Here is a 19,801-nt window from a genome sequence, read left to right as displayed (position 1 = left end):
CGGCCCCGACAGCCGGGCCGGCGCGGGACAGCCCTTCGCGGCTGCCGAGTGGAGCTCACCGGGGCGAGCGCCCACGTTGACACTCACGACCCGCCCGGCTCCCGGCGCTTTCTCAGCCGCGAAGGGTCCGGCGGCTGGCGCCTGGAGCGTCCTCCGGTGGCCCCGCCCCCGGGGATCGGCATCTCGGGCAGCCAATGGGGTCCGGGATGTGCGCGGGAAGGCGGGCAGAGGTGGAGCGTCCCTGCCGTTTGTAGGGCTTGCGGCCCGGCGATTGGCCGCCGCGGGACGGGGGGCGGGAGCCCGCGGGGCGGTACCCGGGGCCCCAGCGGGCCAATGGGAGGGCGGCCGGGCGGCCGGGGAGGGCGGGGCCGAGCCGTAATTGACGAGCCCTTCGTTAGAAGTCGGGCAGGAGGGCGGGGCGGTGACGCGAGGCCGGCGCGGCCAATGGGCGCAGGGCCGCCGGCGGGGGGGCGGGGCCGCGGCGGCTGACGGGCGGCGGGCGCGGCCTATCAGCGCGCGGCTCCGTGCTGGAGGGGGGAGCGGCATCATGGTTCAACGTGGGTCAATTTTTTGTGAATGAGGAGGGGAGGTTGTGGGGCCGCCGCCGCGGAGCACCGTCCCCGCCGCCGCCGCCGCCGCCGCCGCCGCCGCCGCGCCCGAGCCCGAGCCCGAGCCCGAGCCCGCGCGCCCGCCCGCCCGCCCGCGCCGCCGCCGCCGCCTCAGCAGCAGCCTGGGCCCCGCGCGCCGCGGCCGCGTCCCCGCTGTCCCCGCCCGCCCGCCCGCCCGCCGCGGGCGCTGGTGGCGGTGGTGGTGGCGGTGGTGGCGGCGCTGGAGGCGCAGGCGGACGAGATGCGGGGCTAGAGCGCCCGCCCGCCCGCCGCCGCCGCGGTAAGCGCAGCCCCGGCCATTGTCCGCCCCCGCCCCCGCCCCCGCCCCCGCCCCGGCAGGTGGACGCCCCCCGCCCCGGCGCCCCGACCTGCCCGCGCCCCGGCCGCCCGCAGGGGAGGGGGGAGGAGGGAGGAGGGCGGGCGGGGAGGGGCCCGCAGGTGGGCGGGGGGCGCGGGCGGCCGCCGTTTATGTAACTTTGTCCAGGGCTGTGAGTTTGCAGAAAACCGTGCGTCCGCGGGGCCGGCGGCGGCGGGAGGGCCCGGGTCGTGCCCCGGGGCGCGGGGGGTGGGGCCGGCGCCCCGCGTGCAGATGCGGCCCGCGCCGGGGGGGGGGGGGGGGGGGCGAGACCCGCGGGCGCTCGGGGCGGCGGGCGGAGCGGCGCTGGCTTCCTCGCGCGCCGTCGGTGTGACCTGCCGTGACACAGTTTTCCGACCAGAGCGTCGCAGAGACGGAACTTCAGTTATTTTTAAGAGCCGACGACTTTCTCGAGTAAACCTTAATTGCATTACTGTAGGGAGCTGCCGGATTGCACGCCCGGAGCAGCGCCGCCTGCCCTCGGTGAGCCGGGGAGGGAGGGAGGGAGGGAGGGAGGAAGGGCCTGGGCAGTCACTTTGCTTCCTCTGCTTCCTCTGCTCAGCCTCTTCTGTTTATTCCCACAGGCCGCCTAAGCGTGCGAGGCCTGGGAGTAGACCTGTGCACAGCCCTCAGCCAGCGCCAGGCGCCCAGCAAGAGGCGGGGAAGGCTGGGCTGCTTGCTGGTGCTGGTGCTGGTGCTGGTGCTGGTGCTGGTGCTGCTGCTGGTGCAGGGCCCGGGGGTGTTTGCACCTTGGCCTGGTTTCACTTTTTCTTTTGTGACATGACCGTGGCCTCCCGGAGCCTTAATTGCCTCTGATGATTCCACGCGCGTTGCATGGCACTGGGGGGACTAGTGTGACGGGGACCGTCCTCCTGTCCTCCTGTCCTCCTGCCAAAACCGATGTGCCAAGGGAAGGCGGGCGGCCGGTGGCGGTGGCAGTGGCCGTGGCGGTGGCAGTGGCAGGCCACCCTGCGATGGCCCGGGTTAGGGGCAAAGGAGAGGCGCCGAATCGGGAATCCGGAGAAAACTCAGCTGCTCGTACACGAATATATACACTCCAGCAATTACAAAGCAACAAAAGTTATTGCAGAATTTTGCAGTCGCTATGGCAACACGATTACTCTATTATAATTGGAAATGCAGAAATGCCACCCTGTTAGAAGTTTCATCAGAATGGAGTTTTGGATGTATCCAAAATAGGCGAGATTTAAATTTTTCCTTTTTTTTTTCTTCTCTCTTTTCTTTTTTCTTTCTTTCTTTTCTTTTTTTTTTTGCAGGTAGCTCCTGAGAATTCTAAAAAATCTGTGTTCAATTATCTATTTTTAAGACCGATCAAGCTTTCCCAGATATTCTACTCCCTTGGATCTGTGGCATCTTTCCCCAGAATTCACATTCGTGTGGGAGGGAAGTATTTTCCTGCCTTAAAACCACACATTGTAAGACTTGTATAGCTTTCTGTGTTTCTGGGCTTTTATTTTAAAGATCAGATACCCTCCTAACGAGAGCGGTAATCAATCAGGAGAGAAACGGGATTTATACGGCAGGCAGATGTAACACTGCCCTCTTTAGGGTTAGTTCATTCTCCTGCAAGCTGGCAGCCTGAGTGCCTCTGGGGGAGCCCTGGGGCTGGGCCAGGGGGTGGGGTGGGGGGCCCGAGGCTGTGTGTGTATGTGCGTGCAGGGCGGGCGGATGACTGTGGACTCCTGGAGGCCTGGACGGCCTAGAGACCAAGGACAGATGTGGCCTAGGCAGCCCCGAGCCAGAATGTTCTGTGGTCAGCAGCTTCACAGCCGTGCAAAGTCAAACTGTCCAAATGCCGCGTTCTCCGAGGCCTTGGGGGGCTGCTCCTGTAGCAAGGTGGACAGAGCAGCGTGGCAGGCCTGGCCACGTGCACCTGGGGTGACCGATCTGGACTTTCGGCGACCAGAAACCTGCTTTACAAGGACGCCCCTCTTGGTGTTTACCAGGGGCACTCTAGTTCTGGAAGTTTCCACACGTTGTGGGGTTGCTGCAGTTTAATTTCGTTATAACTCTTTCCTTTTAACTACTGCATATTTATGCCCAGTAATCGACTTCCATTTCCCAGCTTCATTGTGAGGTTTCAATGCAGCATGAATGGCTTTGAATTTCTCATCCTTTGATGTTGGGGGTGGCACCAGAGGAAAGGCGACTTTGTGCCGTCTTAATTGCCAGAGCAGAAGAAACATTTCATCACTCCTGTAGAATCCGTCCATACCGTTCTCTATTGAAAACGGCTGGGCTTTCATCGCTCAGAAGCTGCCCCGAGTAATAGATTAATACCTGATGTAGGGAGCGGGGGAGACGCAGAGAACGGGAGACAACTGCTGTGCCGCGAGGCCGCGGGCGACAGGCTGTGGCCGGGCTTGCGTTCCTGGACCAGAATCGATGACTGCAGCTGGGGATATGGGCTGGCCCAGCCCCCTGTGTGTGTGTGTGTGTGTGTGTGTGTGTGTGTGTGAGCGTGTGTGTGCGAGCGAGCTTCGGATTCTGTCCTCGCTCTGCAGCCGGTGAAGCCTGGCCTGAGCCCCTGCTCTTCTCGCCAGGCTTCCAGTCCTTGCCCCGCTTGGGTGCAGCTTCTCCTGGCTCCTGGGGTGGGGGTGGGAGACAGGCAGCAAGTTGGGAGGCAGTTTTTGTTTCAATCTCAGACTGTCCGCATGTGCGGGGCTGTGCCGTGGGCTCAGGGCCGTTGGTCTTGACCTCAGAGGACGGTGTCGCGTCTGTCGGTTAAGTCAGATGAGGGTTCCCTGGCAAAACTGATGCCGCGTTTTAACAGACCTTCGCGGCATATGTTTACAGAGTGTTCCTTTTGGGGAAAAAAAAACGTCTGGAAGTAAGATCTGTGAGTTCTCTTCCTAGGATCGGTTTTCTCTGCCTGGGGTCTGTTCAGGGGTGCGGGGTGGGCTGTGGCACCGGTGGCCGCTGGCATGCCTTTTCTAACATGCCTCCTCCTCGGTTTCCTGGAAGGAAGCGCCAGGGCCCTGCCCGGGTTGCCTCTTCTGCGCTCCTCCCCGCGGCACCGGGGCAGATCACCATCTGCATCAGTCGGCGTGGAAACCAGACTGTCTTTCCTAGCGGGGAGATCGTAACGCTAGTGGTTGTGAGAGACCCGTAGCTGACGTTTAATGAGCACCTGCTTGGGGCCGCGTGTTGTCGTGAGCACTTGCCGTCTAGATCCCGTTTCTCTCTCCCACAGCCTTATGAAGTGGCTGCTTCTCTGCCCATTTTGCAGAGGAGGAACCCGAGAGAGAAGTGGAAATGGAGCATCTGGTACTCCTTGCTCTGTCAAGTCCCAGATGCCGATTCCTTCTCCTCCGTGCCTCTGCTGCCAGGCCACCGAGGGATGGTCTTGCAACGTTCAGTGTTGTTAAGGGACGCGGGAGAGCGTAGCCTCTTTGCGAAGGTGACCGTTTGGAATATCTTCTGGGTTCACTAGGGTTTGGGACATCATTAAGATTTTCTCCACTGTCACGTGTGTGGCATTATAGGACATTATAGGAGGGAAGGGATCTTAACGGTTCCTGTCGGCTTGTGGTTGTTGGATCCTGCGCTCGGATCTCCCCGTGAGCCTGCCTGGGGGTTGGCGAGGATGGAGCACCTTGTGCTCCACGTCCATTTCAACCAATGCATTTTGGCCTTGACTAGTTTGTCTGCAGGATTGCCTTGGAAGATTTTATTGGAAGAAAGCATTCTAAGGACCAAAAACTTTGAAAAACCGACCAATTCAGTCTATTCTTACTGTAACACCAAGCCAGAAACCTTAAAGATGAAACACATAGGTTTAACAGCATAAGAATTAAAGTAAATTCTTTCCAGCTAAAGGTTCCATAAGTGAGGTTAAGAGACAATAAGAGAAAAAATATATAACAAGATGTGCCTGTATGAGCTTAATAGCCAATATGTAAAGAGCTTTTGCAAACCAATAAGAAAAGGATGAACATTCCTATTGTAAGATGAGCAAAGCCTATAAATAATACAAGTCACAGTAGCTAATGTAAACGTCTTAGCTTTATTAATAGAGAATTTCAGATGAAAGATTCCATTTATGCCCATCACATCAGCAAAGGTTGTTTGATGGCACCCGTTGGTTGGATAACAATTCCTTTATGGTTTCTGTGAAATGGAAATCCACTGTGTGGAAGTGCTTAGAATTGGGCCTGGCACATAGTAAGCACAAAGTAAGTGTTGACTGTTACTATTATTTGCTCCCTGGAGAGCAAAGCCTAATTACTTTATTACCCTCCAGAAAAGTTTTATGAGTCAAAAATGTAATTGGTCATTTCTCTGATCCTGGCAGTTCTGCTTGTTGGGACTATTTATTCTTAAGAAAGAATACGATAAGTGCTTGGATATCCAGATGCGTGCGGGAGGTTATCACTGCATTATTTATGAAGGCGATACTTAATAAATACACTTCAGTATTTTCATCCCGTGGAATACAGATGGGCAGGCTCACGGATCAGAAGTGTGCAGTGTGATGAGAAAGTAGGGCCTGGACAGTAGTACCCAGGGGATCCCTTATTTTATTTTATTTTATTTTATTTTATTTTATTTTATTTTATTTTATTTTACTTAATTTTATTTTATTTATTTATTTTTTATTTTTAACTATGTGGGTCTCTGAAGTGATAATGGTGGCCCTCTGGGGTGTCAGGGAAATGGGGTGTGAGGGGCTCTGTGGACTTTTCATAAATGTTACTAGTGTAGGTTTTTGCCCTGGGTGTGTGTTGTTACTTTTTAATAGTAATGCGTTTTTTTTGTTTTTTTTTTTTTTTAAAGCCTGCTATGATCACTGGGGAAAAAACACTCTTCGACTTCATTATTTATAAAGGAGAAAAACCAAGTCCTTGGGAAGTTGATAAATATGCTTAGCATTAGAAGAATTTAGGGGATTTGTTGCCGTGAGTCGCCGGTAAGCTCTCCTCGCGGGGAGCTGGCCTCCTGGGTCTGGGCAGCTGTGGTGCAATCTGTGCTGCAAGTGGCCGCCTCAGGGGCCTCCCCCAGCAGCAGATCCGTACCCCTTACTCCCTTGCTGGACACCTCGCGGCTTCCCGGTGTTCTGCGACCCTCTGTGGGACCAGCCTCCCGCGACGGCGCCTGTCCTCTTCCGCTGCCTTGGCCTTGCAAGCCGCCTGTCCGCCCAGAGCGTGGACGCGCTGTCTGTCTGTCAGCACTACCTTTCCCGTCCCGTCCCCCCGTCCCTGCGGACCCTTAGGTCCCCGTTCACACCAGGCCGGCTTCCCGACGGGCTCCAGTTGTGCAGTTTCAGTCGCTCTTTGGGACGTTGGTAGGTGAGCGCCCCCGGCCGTGGCTGGGCTCCGTGGGGCTGCGGGGCACGCGGGCGCGCCCTGCGGAGGGTGCAGGTGCGGGGCCTGGAGAGCCGGCGGCCGCGTGTCCGGGCCTCCCCGCACCTGCCCCTGCCCCTACGGCGCTCTGGAACTCGGCGTCTCCTCCCCGCCTCGTCCGGGCTGCTCGGTCCTGGCTCTGCAGACGACGTGCGTTAAGGAGGCGCCGTGAATCCGGGTGAAGGGGTTCGGGGATGGGGGAGGCGCAGCTGGCCCTCCGCCGGGTTGCCCGGGGCTCCGGGGTAGCCGCGGCTGGGGCGAACGACATTTGTCCGTTTGCTTCACGTCGGGATTCGTGACGTGGCGCGGTCACTCTTACCTCGCCCCGGAGTCACGTACCTGGGCCGGGTGTGCAGCGAGCGCTCCGTGGTCCGCTCCGTTCCAAGGCGTGAGGCCTGGCCGGTCGTTTGCTGTCGCTGGTGCGGCGCTCCGCTGTGCGTCAAGTGCTTCGGTTGACGGAAGTCGGAGCCTGAAACAGTAAATCAGTTCTTAGGGCCTGAAGGCCTGGCCCGACGGAGCTGAGCGGTCCCGCGGGAGCGTGGGGCTGGGGGGCTGTTGGCTGGAGCCCGTCTTTTTCAGACCAAGGTTCTGGGCGCCCCCACCGGCTCCTCTGGTGGGGGAGTGGGGGTGGTGGCTGTGGCTGGGAGCCAGCATCCTGCAAGTTTCTAAGGGCGCAGTTACTATGTTCATCCTCAGCCGCCCCCAGCCCACATACAGGTGTCGCGGCGGAGGGGTGGCGCTGCGCAGGGCAGGCTCCCTGCGTTGGGAGGACTCTTGGGAGGACTCAGCAGCAGATGCAGAGCTTCCCCCCACCTTGACCTGGAAGCCCTGGCCTCTGCCATGCAGGGTAGACGTTGGTGGGAACAGGAAGAAGATGGGGTGAGCTCGCATAGGTGCACCAGGTCGTGGGAAGCTGGGGGGGCTGGGGGACCGCGGCCGTGGAGCCGCCCGGATGAGTGGAGGGTTTTAGCCAGAGTTGTGGGGCCGTGGCTGTGAGGCTCCCAAGCCCGCGTGTGAGCAAGGCTGAGCAGGACCCACTGGGGGGCTGCCCGGGGCGCGGTCCTCCACCCTCGCTCACCCGTGCAGTCTGCTCCTGCTTCGTCGAGGTTTCTGTCTTTTCTGGTTCCTGCGAGGCGCTGGGCACCTGGCTTCTCTGGGTCCAGCCTGGAGGAGGCAGCATGGGTGGGGACGTGGGTGTGCACCACCTCCCGTGAGGCCCCGGGTGGTCCCCCTCTGGGGCACGCCTAGCCTGGGCCGCTGGCGCAGAGGGCTCTAGGCGAGAAGTGAGGGCCCACACCGGGGGGCTGCGGGGGTCCTTCCCTCATTCAGCCAGTGTTACTGAGAGCCCTCTTCTGGGTCCAGGACTCCTTAGAGCAGCTGGGAGAGCCCGAGCTCTGTAGGAGTCAGCATAGAACATTCTGGAAGGGACCCGAGCCAGCCTCTAACCCAGCTGTTGGTTTTATATGCGGGAATCAAGGCTAAGTCTGAGCACCGCTTGGCCCCCTACAAGGGTTCTCTGGGCACAGGGACCGTGTCCTTGGGGTATCTGGGTGGAAAGCAGGGCCCCAGCAGGTGGGCAGATCACGGCAGGGGTCAGGCCCTGCCAGGTTGACACCCGGCTCTCCCTCTTAGACTTGCTGTTCCACTCACTTTTCTGGGCTGATGGGACGGTTGACCTTTTGGGACGGGGGTCAGCAAACAACAGTGTAAAGTGCATCCCCAGCTCTGTCCCCGAATAAGGACGTCTTTCTGTGTCAGATTGGATAATGTTCATCCATACGTGTTGCATTTTGAGGAAAGTGTTATTTTCAAAATTCTTTTTTTTGTGGGGGGTGCAGCGGGGAGGGAGAGAGCAACACTCCAGCGGGCTCCGTGCTACAGACGGAGCTCACAACACTGGGGTCGTGACGCGAGCCGAAATCAGGAGTAGGATGCTGAACCGACTGAGCCACCTGGCACCCCCAGAATGTTTTAATTAAGTAGCAGACAGGGCTGAGCAATGGGTGCGCAGTGGGACTGTGCTCTGGGGTCAGCAACCCGGGTGCATTCGTCGTGGGTGTGGGGGGGGTGTGACTTGTCGGATGTGCTAGTTCTGTTTCCAGGGTGCTGAGTGGCCTGTGGTGCACAGGAGGGGCTTCCAGAGATGGGGACGCTCTGCTTTCCTCGGCTTCGGGTGCTGAGGACAGACGCGGCTGTGGAGGCGGACCCGGGTTGAGATCCCGGCTTCCCTCGTGCGACCTCGTTGCGGGGCTGGTGCTGCCCTGTCTGTGCAAGTCAGGTGTCCTGCCTGGAGGAGGGGAGGCCAGACGGGCTGCTGCAGGGCACGGGCCTGTCCCCAGGGCTCGGTGCTTCTCCTCCGCCTCTTCCCGGGCAGGTTTCAGGAAGGTGGTGGTGTGCAAGGGGAGTGTTGGTGACCTCGGTGTCCCTCACGTAACTTGAGGGCTCCCTGAGGTCCCTGTGCCCACGCAGGGCGTTTTGGCCCACGTCTGCCGAGGTCACCGCAGGGTGAACCCGTCCCCGGAGGCCCCCGGGCATGTGTGGGAGCCGGTGTCTGTCTCCGTCGGGCCGGGCGCTGTTTGTTAGCTTGCAGAGGTCCCGTGCGCTGTTTGTTAGCTTGCAGAGGTCCCGTGCTCGGGCGCTCAGCAGCCCCCGGCCCCCCGCACGCCGGCAGGGCAGCCCCAGGGCGCAGCAGGGCCCGGAGGCCAGTCTGCCTCCCGCACACAGGGCTCGGGCCTGGGCCTCGACCTCCCTGCGAGCCGTCGCCAGGCCGGCGGTGCCGAGGTCTGCAGCCCCAAGGGGGATCGTGAACACGAGCGGCGGACGTTGCGTGCTGGGCTGTCGCCATCCGTGAGGCTTCCCCGGTGTTCTGGAAGAGGGAGCAGCCCCCGAGCGTGCCGCTGCCCGGGGGGTGCCCGTTCCGCTTCTCCCCGCTGTCCTTTGTGCCCCGCCAGCAGGCGCACCAGCCGGGGCACCGGGACTGAGGGTCCACCTGCTGCCGCCCCGCTGCCGTTTCCAGTAGCTGTCCGTCACAGCTCTCCATGGCGGATTCACAGAGCACCGTGTGCTGCAGGGAACTGACTGACTTGCTTTCCCTGAAAGTCAGGTGAAAGAAGAGTTCAGGCACGGCTTGATCCAGCTCCGTGACCGTGTCCTCAGGATGGGCTTATTTCTGTTCCCTGCTTGGGAGAGTCACCTTCCTGCCTAAGAGGGTCCTGCCAGCTGTCCTTGGGGCTGCGTGTACACTGGTCCATGCCACTAGGAAAGAAAGCATATTTGTCCTAGCAAAAGTTCTATGAGATTTACTCTGCTTGGTATGGCTGAGGTCACTCGCCCCCTCTGAACTGTCGCTGGCCACGGGTGTGGACTGTGCTGAGTGGCTCAGCCTCTCCCAGAAGCTGGTTGAGGAGCCAGCTTCCCTTGTGTGGTAGGAGGGATGGGTGCTGAGGAGGGACCCGGTGCACAGTGCTCTCCGTGGAGCACCCCGCTCTCCGCGGCCCCCGCAGCAGGTCCAGCACAGCCCTCCTGGGGGTCACCGTGCGCCGTGCCGTACCGATCACAGATTTCACGCCAGGGAGTCCTGTAGGGACCCTCTGTGCGGGTCCCAGGGGAAGGGCTCAGGTGCTGGGACACACTGGCCTGCCTCGTGCCCTTCTTCCTGGGTTGCTCTGGGCCCTGGATGCCCACGGCGTGTGGCTGGAGCTGGCCAGCTGGCAAGGTGGATGGGGTGATAGAGCCCATCAGGGAGGTTCCTCCGTGCTCTCCCTCCACCAGCTGTCCGGGTGCCCACACCCCTGGGAGGGGCCCTGGGAGTGGGGATGGTGGAGCTGAGACGTCAGGGCCCCTGACTGATGCCCCTGCCTCAGCGGCCCAGGAGGGAGGGCTGCGTCCACGTTAGCTCTCCGCCCAGCAGAGGTGGGCACGTGCCGGGGGTGTCCTCAGAGGGCCGGGGGCAGGTCTTGCCCGCCAAAGCGCACTCAGGCCTGGTGGCTCCGAAAGGCCTGCCGGTCGCGGTCGCATCTGCTCTGCAGGCAGGGGGTGCGGTGCAGAGAGCGCGCCTTGAGGTCAGGTTGAGGTCAGGTCTGTGGTGGCAGGATCCCGGCCTCACAACCCTCCGCTGTGCAAATGGTCAGATACTCAGCTGCAAAGTGGGCCTGCGAGTCTCCAGTGGCAGGATTGTTGCTATGATGAGGCGAGACACGGGGTCGGCGGCCCCGCCCCCACGCCTGCCACGGAGAGGTGCTCTGGCCCGGCTGGAGTTTCCTGTGCCCCCCCCCGGGGGGGGGCCCTACCCAGCTGCATTCTGGATCCTTCTCTGGGGCTGGGCACCGTGGTGGGACAGAGTGCTGTCTCTTCGTCCCCTCCACCTTCTTAGTCCCCGCCGGCGCGAGAGCAAGCCAGCCCCCGAAGCAGGGTGGTGGGCTGGGGGGGGGGGTGGTCTGAGCCAGGCCGCATCCCTCCCCCGGCCCTGCAGGGAACGCGCGTGCCGCTGTCCGCCCCGAGGGACAGGGCGCCTTGTGCGGTGCGTGTGTGGGCCAGGAAGGCAGGTAGTGAGGGGCTCAGCATTTCAGAGAGGGGTCCGGGTGTGCACCCCTGCGCGGCCACGTACAGGCTGAGGGGCGGCCTCTCCCTGCCGGGTCCAGGCCTGTTTGTGCAGAATGAGGACACGATGCTGCTGGGCTGGCCGAGCTGGGGACGCGGTGTGCTGCCTGGTGGTCTCCCGGGGAAGGGCCCGGCCAGAGGCAGAGCGCCTCAGCCCTGCGCCCCTCCCCCAGGGGGTCTCACCGAGGTCCGGGTGGAGGAGGCCGTCCTGGGCTCTGTGTTGGCCGTGCGGACCCTGCCGGGCAGGTGCACAGCTGCACCGCGTATAGTGGGGCCGCGGCAGTGCAGGCCTCATCTGGGCGGCTGCAAGACGTTCCCGCCCCGCCCCAGCCCCTGCTTGTGGCCACCCTGGTGCCCGGGGGCGGGGCAGCTGCTCCGGCGGGGGACCTCGTGGTGGCCACGTCTACCCGTCCTCCCTTCTTTAGCTCACGGTTAAGGTCTGGGATGTATGGACGTGGTGAGTGACAGGCAGGCACACACGTGTACACATGTGGACACACGCACACACGTGCACACATGCCCAGACGCGTGCGTGTTAGCACGAGCACACATGGAACACGTGTACACTATGAGAGGCTGGCTCCTCTCCGTGCTTCCTGCGGCCTGATGTCAACTCGCCTTGGGCCACCAACCACTTAACGAGGAATGGCAGTTTCTGGAATGAGGTGCCCTGGTGACGGTTGGGTGATGAAATTCTCCCTCCACGGCGTGCAATTCTCACCCACTTCCCCATCCTCGTGCGCCCGGCTCGCTCAGGTCCAGGCTGCGGGCCGGCTGCCGTAGCTCTGCACGGAGGCGGGTTGATGTCTGTCCTGTCGGGCTCGCGGTCCCATTGGGCTGCGGCTGAGGCCAGCCTTGCCTGTGGGCCTCTGGGACAGGCTTCTCTCTGTCCTGGACTGGAGAGGGGGTTCCTTGAGGCCCAGGGGCACCCCTGGAGCTGGTGTGCTTGTGGCATCAGGCACGGACGTGGTCAGTGACCCTCGCAGCTCCCCTGGAGGGCTCCTGCCTGTCACTCAGAGGGTCCTCCTGGCTCCTGAGCCTCCAGCTGCCCCGGGCACCCACGGGACCTGCCCCCTGGGGCCACGCTCCTCCTGAACCTTTCCAGTGGAGGGTGCTCCTTGGTCCACATCAGCTCGCTGGCCCACGAGACCTCGAGGGGAACATTGGGCCCGGGCCCTGTATTCCTCTTGGAGGTAGGGCTCCTGCCTGGCTCTGGCGGTGGCCTCCCGTGGTCCCCACTCCTCTCATCGCTGCGCCCCTGGCTCCCTGTTCACATGGCCCTCTGCCTGGCCCCACGGAGCTGCCTCCACCCCGTTCTCCGGGCTTTCCTGCCCTGGGCCTCCATGAGCACCTGCGCCAGGGGCTTGCTTAGGTGTCCAGGACAGTGCTGCGAGGCCGCCGCTTTGGATGGTGGGTGGTTTCCTTTCGATTCACTGGTGGCGGGTGTAGTCGTGATGCCCTTGCAGTCGCAGAGCCCGACCATTGTTTCTCCTGGACTCTGTCCCCCTCCTGCCTTGTTAGGAGGAACAGAGGAGGAGGCCGCTGTTAGGGGCTGTGAGTCGTGCTGTTGTCACACTGTCCCTTGGAAGTCCCGGGGCCGGAAATCCGTAGTGCCAGGCCAGGCATGTGCATTGGTACTTCCTGCCGCTGAGGCTTGGCTCCGCTGCTGAGCCTTGGCTCTGCTGCCGAGCTGTGCTGCCGCCGAGCTGTGCTGCCGCCGAGTTGCAGCCTCCTTCCCATAGGCCTGGGTGAGACGTAAGGAAGCAGACGGTGTGTGTGGCCACCCAGTCTCGCTGCCCACTTCTGCCGTCCAGCGCCTCCCACTGTGGGGCTGGGCTGGGGTGCCGAGGTGCCTGCTGATGAGGGAGAGTCGAGAAGAGGCTCTTCCCATAGATGGCCCGCCTGACGGGCTCCCACGTTCCCATGTCTGCACCTGGGCTCACCCGGGAGCTGTGCTCGGGGTGGACGAGCAGGAGCTGGGAGCGTCTCCAGGCCTTCTTGCTCCCTGACCCGCGGGCTGATGTCCTGGGCAGTTTGTGTAAGCCTGAGAATGCTAGGAGGGTGTGCAGCGAGGCCCTGCTGGGGCTCTGCCTCCGGGGTGTTCGTGCCTCCCCGCCCCCCCCCAGCTCTGGAAGGTGAAAGTGTGCCGCGCTCCGCTACACGCAGCGGATGCTCAGACTACCCTGTCTTCGTCTTGCGCGGCCTTCTCAGTCGCGGTCCCGTTCCCTCCCGTGTGGCGTTTCTGTGCTTGTTGGCCTGTGCTGCTCACCGGGAGAGGCCGTCCTCTACACCTGCAGGCATCCCGGGCCCCCCGCCCTGGCCCGTCTTGCAGGGGGGTGCTACAGCTGGACCGGGGTACGGGGGGGGAGCACGGCAGCAGATATCGGAACCGGGGGGCCCCTTCCTTGCGGTGCTAGACTTGGGACTTGGGAGAGAAAGGAAGATGTTGTGGTTGCCGGGCCAGCTTCCAGCATGTGGGATCTGGAAACGAACTTTCCTTTGCTGTTTCACCGTGGGCTGTGTCCTTGGTGTGGCTGTGTCTGGGTTCTCCGAGGAGCCGGGTGTGGAGGTACCTGTTCTGGCTGGAGTGGTGAAGAAACCGGCCCGGCCTCTGTTCCTGGCCCTGCCCCGCCCCGCCCCGCCCAGTGCCACCAGGCCTGTTCAAGCCTGGCTCGCTCTCCCAGCGGCCAGTGTTCTTCTCCTCCTTTCGGGTTCCAAACTCGGAGACGTCCGAGTTGCAGTGTGAAGGACGGGGCCACTCTGTGACCGTGACCTTCGCCAGCAGAAGCAGTGCGGGGCCGCCCGCCTGGCGAGGGCAGTGAGGGCACCGCAGGGAGGTGGGTACGGGGCACGGGGACACCGGAGCCACGGAGGGGCCGCAGGACATGGGTGTGTCCCCTGGGCCCCGAAGCCTGGCGTGAAGGGAATGAAGCCAGTGGACGGTACGGTACGATGGGTGCCGCAGTAAAACAAGCGTAGAACGTGGTGGTTATGGGGCCGAGTGGACATGTCACCCGAGTGTTTGGATAAAGTGTGAGCTGTCGCAGAAACTCCCACCGGAGGTGGCCTCCCCATAGTGGGGCCTCGGGGAGGACTCTGGGAGGCCCCCTGCCCGTGGCCCTCTGGGCGAAAGCCCCTCTCGGATGCGTGGAGCTGAGAGCCCTGTGGCCACCCCCGGATGACTGGCACAGGCCACTACGGGTGGGAGCTACAGGTCAGAAAGGTGTGGAAGGGGAAGTATTTCTCTGGGATGGCCTGAGAGTGTTGCTTATTAAAGCATCTGCGGTGTCACTAACGTTAAGGAACTGAGTTGGGAGAGGAGATCGGCGATACGAATAAGCGGTTGCTGTAACTGGGGAAAGTACTAATGATTTAATGTGCATGTGTGGCAGAAGCATGTTTGATGGGTGCCTTGATAGGAAGAGACAGGCTGGGTATCACAAAGGCAGGCAAATAAAAAAAATCCATTAATTCTTCTATTCATTTAAAAAAAATGGTATTTCCGGCTTTTACAGTGACAGTTTAATAATTAGGGTGCCTAATTTTAATCTGTTAACGTGGGTGCGTGCCCTGCCTCGCTTGGGAAACCAGCTAGTGTTGGTGTGATTCTGTGCCACGGCTGATTGCCACGAGGAGCGCAGAGATCCGGGGACCTCAGGTGACATCGCAGTCTGTCGCCCCGCGGGGCCCCGTGAGCTTCGCGTCACTCGGGTCCGCCCCGGAGGCCTGCGCTGCCTGGGGAGCTGCCGCGCCCGTGAGCCTGTGCCACGGGGAGCCGGGTGGTGGCCTGGTGACGCCCCGTCAGCCAGCGCCCTGCCTGCAGGAGGCCACTCGAGGGCTCCTCTCCCAGGGCTCTCGTCGTCCAGAGCTGAGTTGTTTCAGCACCGAGGGAAGTGACACGCCTCTGGACCGAGATGGGCTGGTGCCCACCGCACTTAGGACTCACATCGTAATTCTGAAACCGCCGGGGACAGTTTCCTTACGTCATTTACCGGGTCAGGGTGAAGAAAGGAAACCAGCTTTCGTTTACATTTTCTGCACGCGAATAAAATGTACCTTGTTTTCTCTTTCTCTTTCTTTTCGTTTGCCTTTCACATTTGAAAAATGGGTTTCCATTCCCCAGAACTTACATTTTCCTGGCTCGAGTGTGTTTTGCATGCAGATGTAGTCGGAGACAACAAAGAGGCATGTTTTTGTGGTGGTGACTGCATCAGAAGAGAGGGTCTTGCTGAGCGGTAAACCCCACGTTCAGAACATGCTAGCACCAAGTGCCCACTGCTGGCTCCAGCCCTGCAGTCCCCTGCCCCGTTGACCCCAGCCCTGCTTTCCCCGGCCCTGCTGTTCCCAGCCCTGCTGGCCCTGGCCCTGCTGTCCCCGGCCCCGCTGTCCCCGGCCCCGCAGTCCCCGGCCCCGCTGACCCCGGCCCCGCGGACCCTGGCCCCGCAGACCCTGGCCCGACTGTCACTGGACCCTCTGGCCCCGGCCCCACTGACCCCGGCCCTGTAGTCTCTGGCCCCACTGACCCCGGCCCCGCTGTCCCCGGCCCCGCTGTCCCCAGCCCCGCTGGCCGGTGGTACCTTGTTGGAGTGGAGAGCGTGTCTGTCCTCAGAGTGCGGCGTGTTAGCCCCGTGTCTGGTGACAGCTCACTCACCTGGAGTACACTTCACCTGTCCCGGTGTGTGGGGGTGGGGGGGTGGGGGCTTGGTGTGGCCCCTTCCAGTCATTGTCTTAGGTGACCAGACACTGGTGACCTGGAGGCGCTGCCCACCCGGGGCCGCCGTTCCACAGTCAGGGCCCTGTGTGCTCCGGGGAGGGTAACCCATGCACGTCCGTGTTTCTCGGACAGGTTGCGGGGCCAGGGGGACAGCGACACTCCCTCCGCATCTGCTTCTGTGAAGTTGAGGACGAGGAAGGGAAATAGGCCGCGTAATACACCGTCGGGGCCGCTCGCTGAGTTTGTGTGTATGTAGGTCTAGCTTTCATAAAAAACCCTTCATTTTTAATCGTGGTAAGCAGCGCATCACGTAAAATTTGCCGTCGTAGCCGTTCTGGGTGCATAGCTCAGTGGTGCTGAGTGTGTACACGAGGTCACATAACCCGACTCCAGGACTTCTCCGTCTTGTAAAACCTAATCTCTGTACCCATTAGACATAAATTCTGTTGGATTCTTTGAAGATCGGTGGCTCTTACTGTTCTGCATTTACCAACTGTGACGGGAAAGATGGGAAGAGGCAGAGATTTGTGTATACGGTAATTAGACGTGTATGCAGATTAATAAAATACGTGTGCACGTGCAGGTGCCGTGTGTTAATATCACACCGCAGGTAGTAAGTAGACGTAACCCACCGCGTACTGCGTGATACCGTGACGTTACATAGCACATCAAGCGGACACACGCGTGTGTGTCTGCACACGCCAACTTCCAGGGAGCCCCTGGAGATGTCACCGAGCGGGTTGCAGCAGATGTCTGGCCTTCTGCAGCCCATTCCGTCCCTTTCCTGTGCTCCGTGTCCCCAAGCCTGACCGTGTCATTCCCTTTCCCTAAATGACGTGGCTCGTGGGCTGTACATTTGGCCTGTCCCGCCTCACCGACCCCACGTGCCTCTCCCGTTTCATAGCTGGCCTCCCTGGCACCTGCCAGACGGGAGCCTTTGGTCTGAACTCATCTCCCACGGCAGGCAGGCCCAGGACAGGGCTTAGCTGAGTCCCCCCACCCCCCGCCCCTCAACGCTCAGCGCCTTGGTTCAGCTGCTGAACTTTGCTCATGGGCATGATCCTGCCCTCCCTCCTCCCTTGAGACCTACGCCGAGGCAGCACTGTGTCAGAGGTCAGAGGCGCAGAGGGACCCGCCATCTGCAGTGCAAGGGGCGACTGGGTGGCCCTGCAGTGGAGGGGAGCCCCAGGGAAGGCGACACCCAGCTGGGAGCTCAGCACGGCCGCGTGGACTCACGGCCAGGCCTGGGGGCCTGGGTGAAGGCAGGAAAGTGTCGTGGACGGAGAAGAAGCTGAGCAGAGTCAGGGTGGCCTGACAGCTGGTGGGCGCTCGGCTGGCTCAGGCTGTCTCCCGGGGGCCGCAGGGCTCAGGGCACTGGGGATGCAGAGGGGTGCAGGGATGGGCTGACACTGAGGTATAGGGACTGCATGGAGACAGCCTGGGGTCTGGGTGGGCCGGTCTGGGACTGCGTGGGGACCTGCTGAGGTGCAGAGTGTTTGAGGACTTGTCTATTGATAATTGCCAATATATCCGATGCCACCACATTTTTTTCTGTTTTTCCCTGGATGTGGCCTGCTTGCATCTCTCGGGGCTCCCGCACCTGCAGTGGGCCCCAGGACTTGCAGGGGTGCCTCCTTCCCGGCCGGGCCAAGCCCTGTTTGCCCCAGTGGTCGGGGCGTCGGGGCCTGTGGGGCTAGTCCTCTGGCACTGGCACGTGAACACAGCCCTGCAATTAGCCGGTGCATTAACCTGTGTCGACGGGACAGATGCAGGCAAAGCAGAGCTGTCTGGTGACGTTTTCCTGGGCTGGCACAGTCTGTGCCAAAGGCGACTGCTTTCAGAGGCGAGACCAGAGGCGGGGGGATAAGGCACACTTGGAAGAAGGATCCTAGCAGCCGAGGCTGCCGTCAGCTGTGGTTGAGTGGCCCTGACGCAGTGTGGCCCAGGCTGTCCTTAGGAGGTGGCACCGCAGGCTGCAGCTCTGCAGGCCGGGCACGTCCCTTGGCCTTGTGAGTGCTCGTGGGAATAGGGTCCGGTCTGGTGGCCGAGCCTGGCCGTTTAGGGCTGTCCCAGAGGAGCTAGCTGACTGGGAGTACCTCGCCTTCTCTGTAAGGCCACTGGTCCACGAGGCGCTGGCGCTTTCTGATTGTCAGCACGGTGCAGCCGTGCTTTGTCCTGCCGGGCACATTCCGCCTTGGGCTTGCTCGTGGATGCGGTTCCCCGGGGTTCCCCCCAGCCAGCCCATGTCTGCACCGTCACGGTTTGTGGCAGCAGCGTATACCCCTTTGCTCTCTGCTGGGGCTCCCAGCTTTATGGAGGCACCACCGACAGATAGGGTCGTATGTATTCAAAGCGTGCAGCGTGCTGGTGTGACACAGGTTGTGAGACTCCCGCGGTGAGCTTGGCCCCTGCAGACACCCCTGCTGCCACCAGCACTTAGGACCTGCTCTCAGCAATTTCCAGGGCACAGCACAGGGTTACTACGCACCATCCCTGTGCCGAGCGTCAGGTCCTCAGAGCTTGTCCGTCCCATAACGGGGAGCTTGTGCCTTTGACCAACACCGCCAGTGCTCCCCACCCCAGCCCCTGCTGTTTTTTTAACTGTCATCCACATGTGGTCACTCGGCTGTATCCAGGGACGCTTGGTGGGGCCAACAAGCGTCAGAGGTGGACGGCAGACCAGTAGCACCTGCTCTCTGGTCCGTGGCTGATGGGTGTTAACCCTCTTCTCCTGGTCCGTCGGGTGCAGTGGCTTCTGGTGGCAGGTCCGAGGTGTGGCAGGTGTCTGCACAGGAGAGTGGCCGATGCACCACATGTCTAGGCCCGGGCTGTCACCAGAGCACCCCTCCTGTCTCGTGGCGTGGTGATGGGCCAGGGTGCTGTCTAGAGGGCCTGCCAAGGGGTTTAGGACCAGACAGTTCCTTAGGGGCTGCGGGTGGAGTACTGTTGCCCAGAATTTGCCTACCTGTTTTAGGGCCATTGAAGGGCCTAAATTGAAGTATATGCCGAAGCTTTGGGGCAGCACAGTGGGAGTCGAGGCGGGGTCCCCGCTGTGAAGAGGACCGTGCCGTGGTAACACCTCCATTCGCGTGAGGGCGACCACCAGGCGCACATCGTCTTTTCTGACACTTTGTCCACAAGGGTCGGGGCTGGGTCTGGGCTGGACAAGCGTGCCCACAGTCCAGGTGGGTAGTACCTGGGAGAGGTGGAGCCTTACATCCCTCTGGCCTCCTGGATGTCACCGGGGAAGCGCTGGCACAGAACGCCTGGCAGTGCTTGGGGCCAATGCACAGCGCCCGCCCCCATGTAATCTTCCAGATGACACTCCTCCTTGGTCCTGCCGTGTGGATCCTTGTGTTGACACGAGTGGAGTGTCTGGGAGCACCCGAGGGTGGGTTAGGCTGTAGAGTGCCCTGCCGGGTGCTGTTGATGGGAGGTGAGGCGGTGTGTGGAGCGCACCACGCTGTGCGAGGCGGTGAGGTCAGGTGCTCCGTCTGGTCCGGAGGCAGCTCTCCCGTCTGTCCCCCAGGCAGTGGCATGTGGCTCACCGTGGGCCACGGGATGCCCAGGCCCGGCCATTAGGACAAGTGGTGAGTGGTCTGCACCCGCCACCCCGGCCTTCCTGTCCCTTGTGCCCTGCCCACCGCGGCCTGCTTCCCCGTGCCCCCAGCCTCCCTGGCCACCTCCTGCTTGGCTGCTCTGTCCTCGCCGTGGGCTGGCCGCTCTGCCACACTGGTGTTGCTCACACCTGCACGTCCTTGGCTGATCCTCAGCTCTCCAAGGTGCCCTTACTGCCCGCGGGGACCCACCAGTCGGGGTGTAGCTCTCGGTGCTCTCTCGGCTCTGGTCCCGCATCTTCAGCTCTGTCCCCTCGGGTTCCCGCAGACACCGCCCACTTACCGACTTCATGTCTGGGCCCTCGCCCCTTCCTGCCCTTCCTCCCGCCATCCTTAGGGACTCGTCCCCTGACTTCATCCATACCTCGGTTTGGTACAGAATTCTTGCCTCAGAGTGGTTTTCCTTCAGGATTTGGAAGCCAGGTGTGGAAGTCTGCCGCTCACTCTCATCCACGCACAGGTGCTTGCGGAGCGAGCACATGCCGAAGCCTCCCCCCCCCGTACTTGGGGTTTATACCTATTTTCTCCCTTGACCCTCAATGAGA

General features: G+C 61.5%; 1 protein-coding gene across 4 annotated transcripts in view; it reads left to right on the top strand.

Annotated features, from left to right (window-relative positions):
- Window positions 1–784: 784 nt before the first annotated feature.
- The window catches only part of HDAC4 (histone deacetylase 4), a 273,236-nt gene continuing 254,219 nt past the window's right edge, over window positions 785–19,801 (top strand). The window contains exons 1-2 of one of the 4 annotated variants that reach the window (XM_077869459.1): window positions 873–888; window positions 1,403–1,446. The gene's annotated coding sequence lies outside the window, so the exon portion shown is untranslated. Of the gene's footprint in view, window positions 889–1,243; window positions 1,447–19,801 lie in introns of those variants that run through there. The other 3 variants (XM_077869460.1, XM_077869461.1, XM_077869463.1) reach the window with 3 other exon arrangements.

This window comes from Canis aureus, chromosome 24 (genome assembly GCF_053574225.1).
Source record: "Canis aureus isolate CA01 chromosome 24, VMU_Caureus_v.1.0, whole genome shotgun sequence".
NCBI lineage: Eukaryota > Metazoa > Chordata > Mammalia > Carnivora > Canidae > Canis > Canis aureus.
The sequence above is the reverse complement of the archived record's forward strand: the minus strand, read 5'-3'. Positions and strand labels throughout refer to the sequence as shown.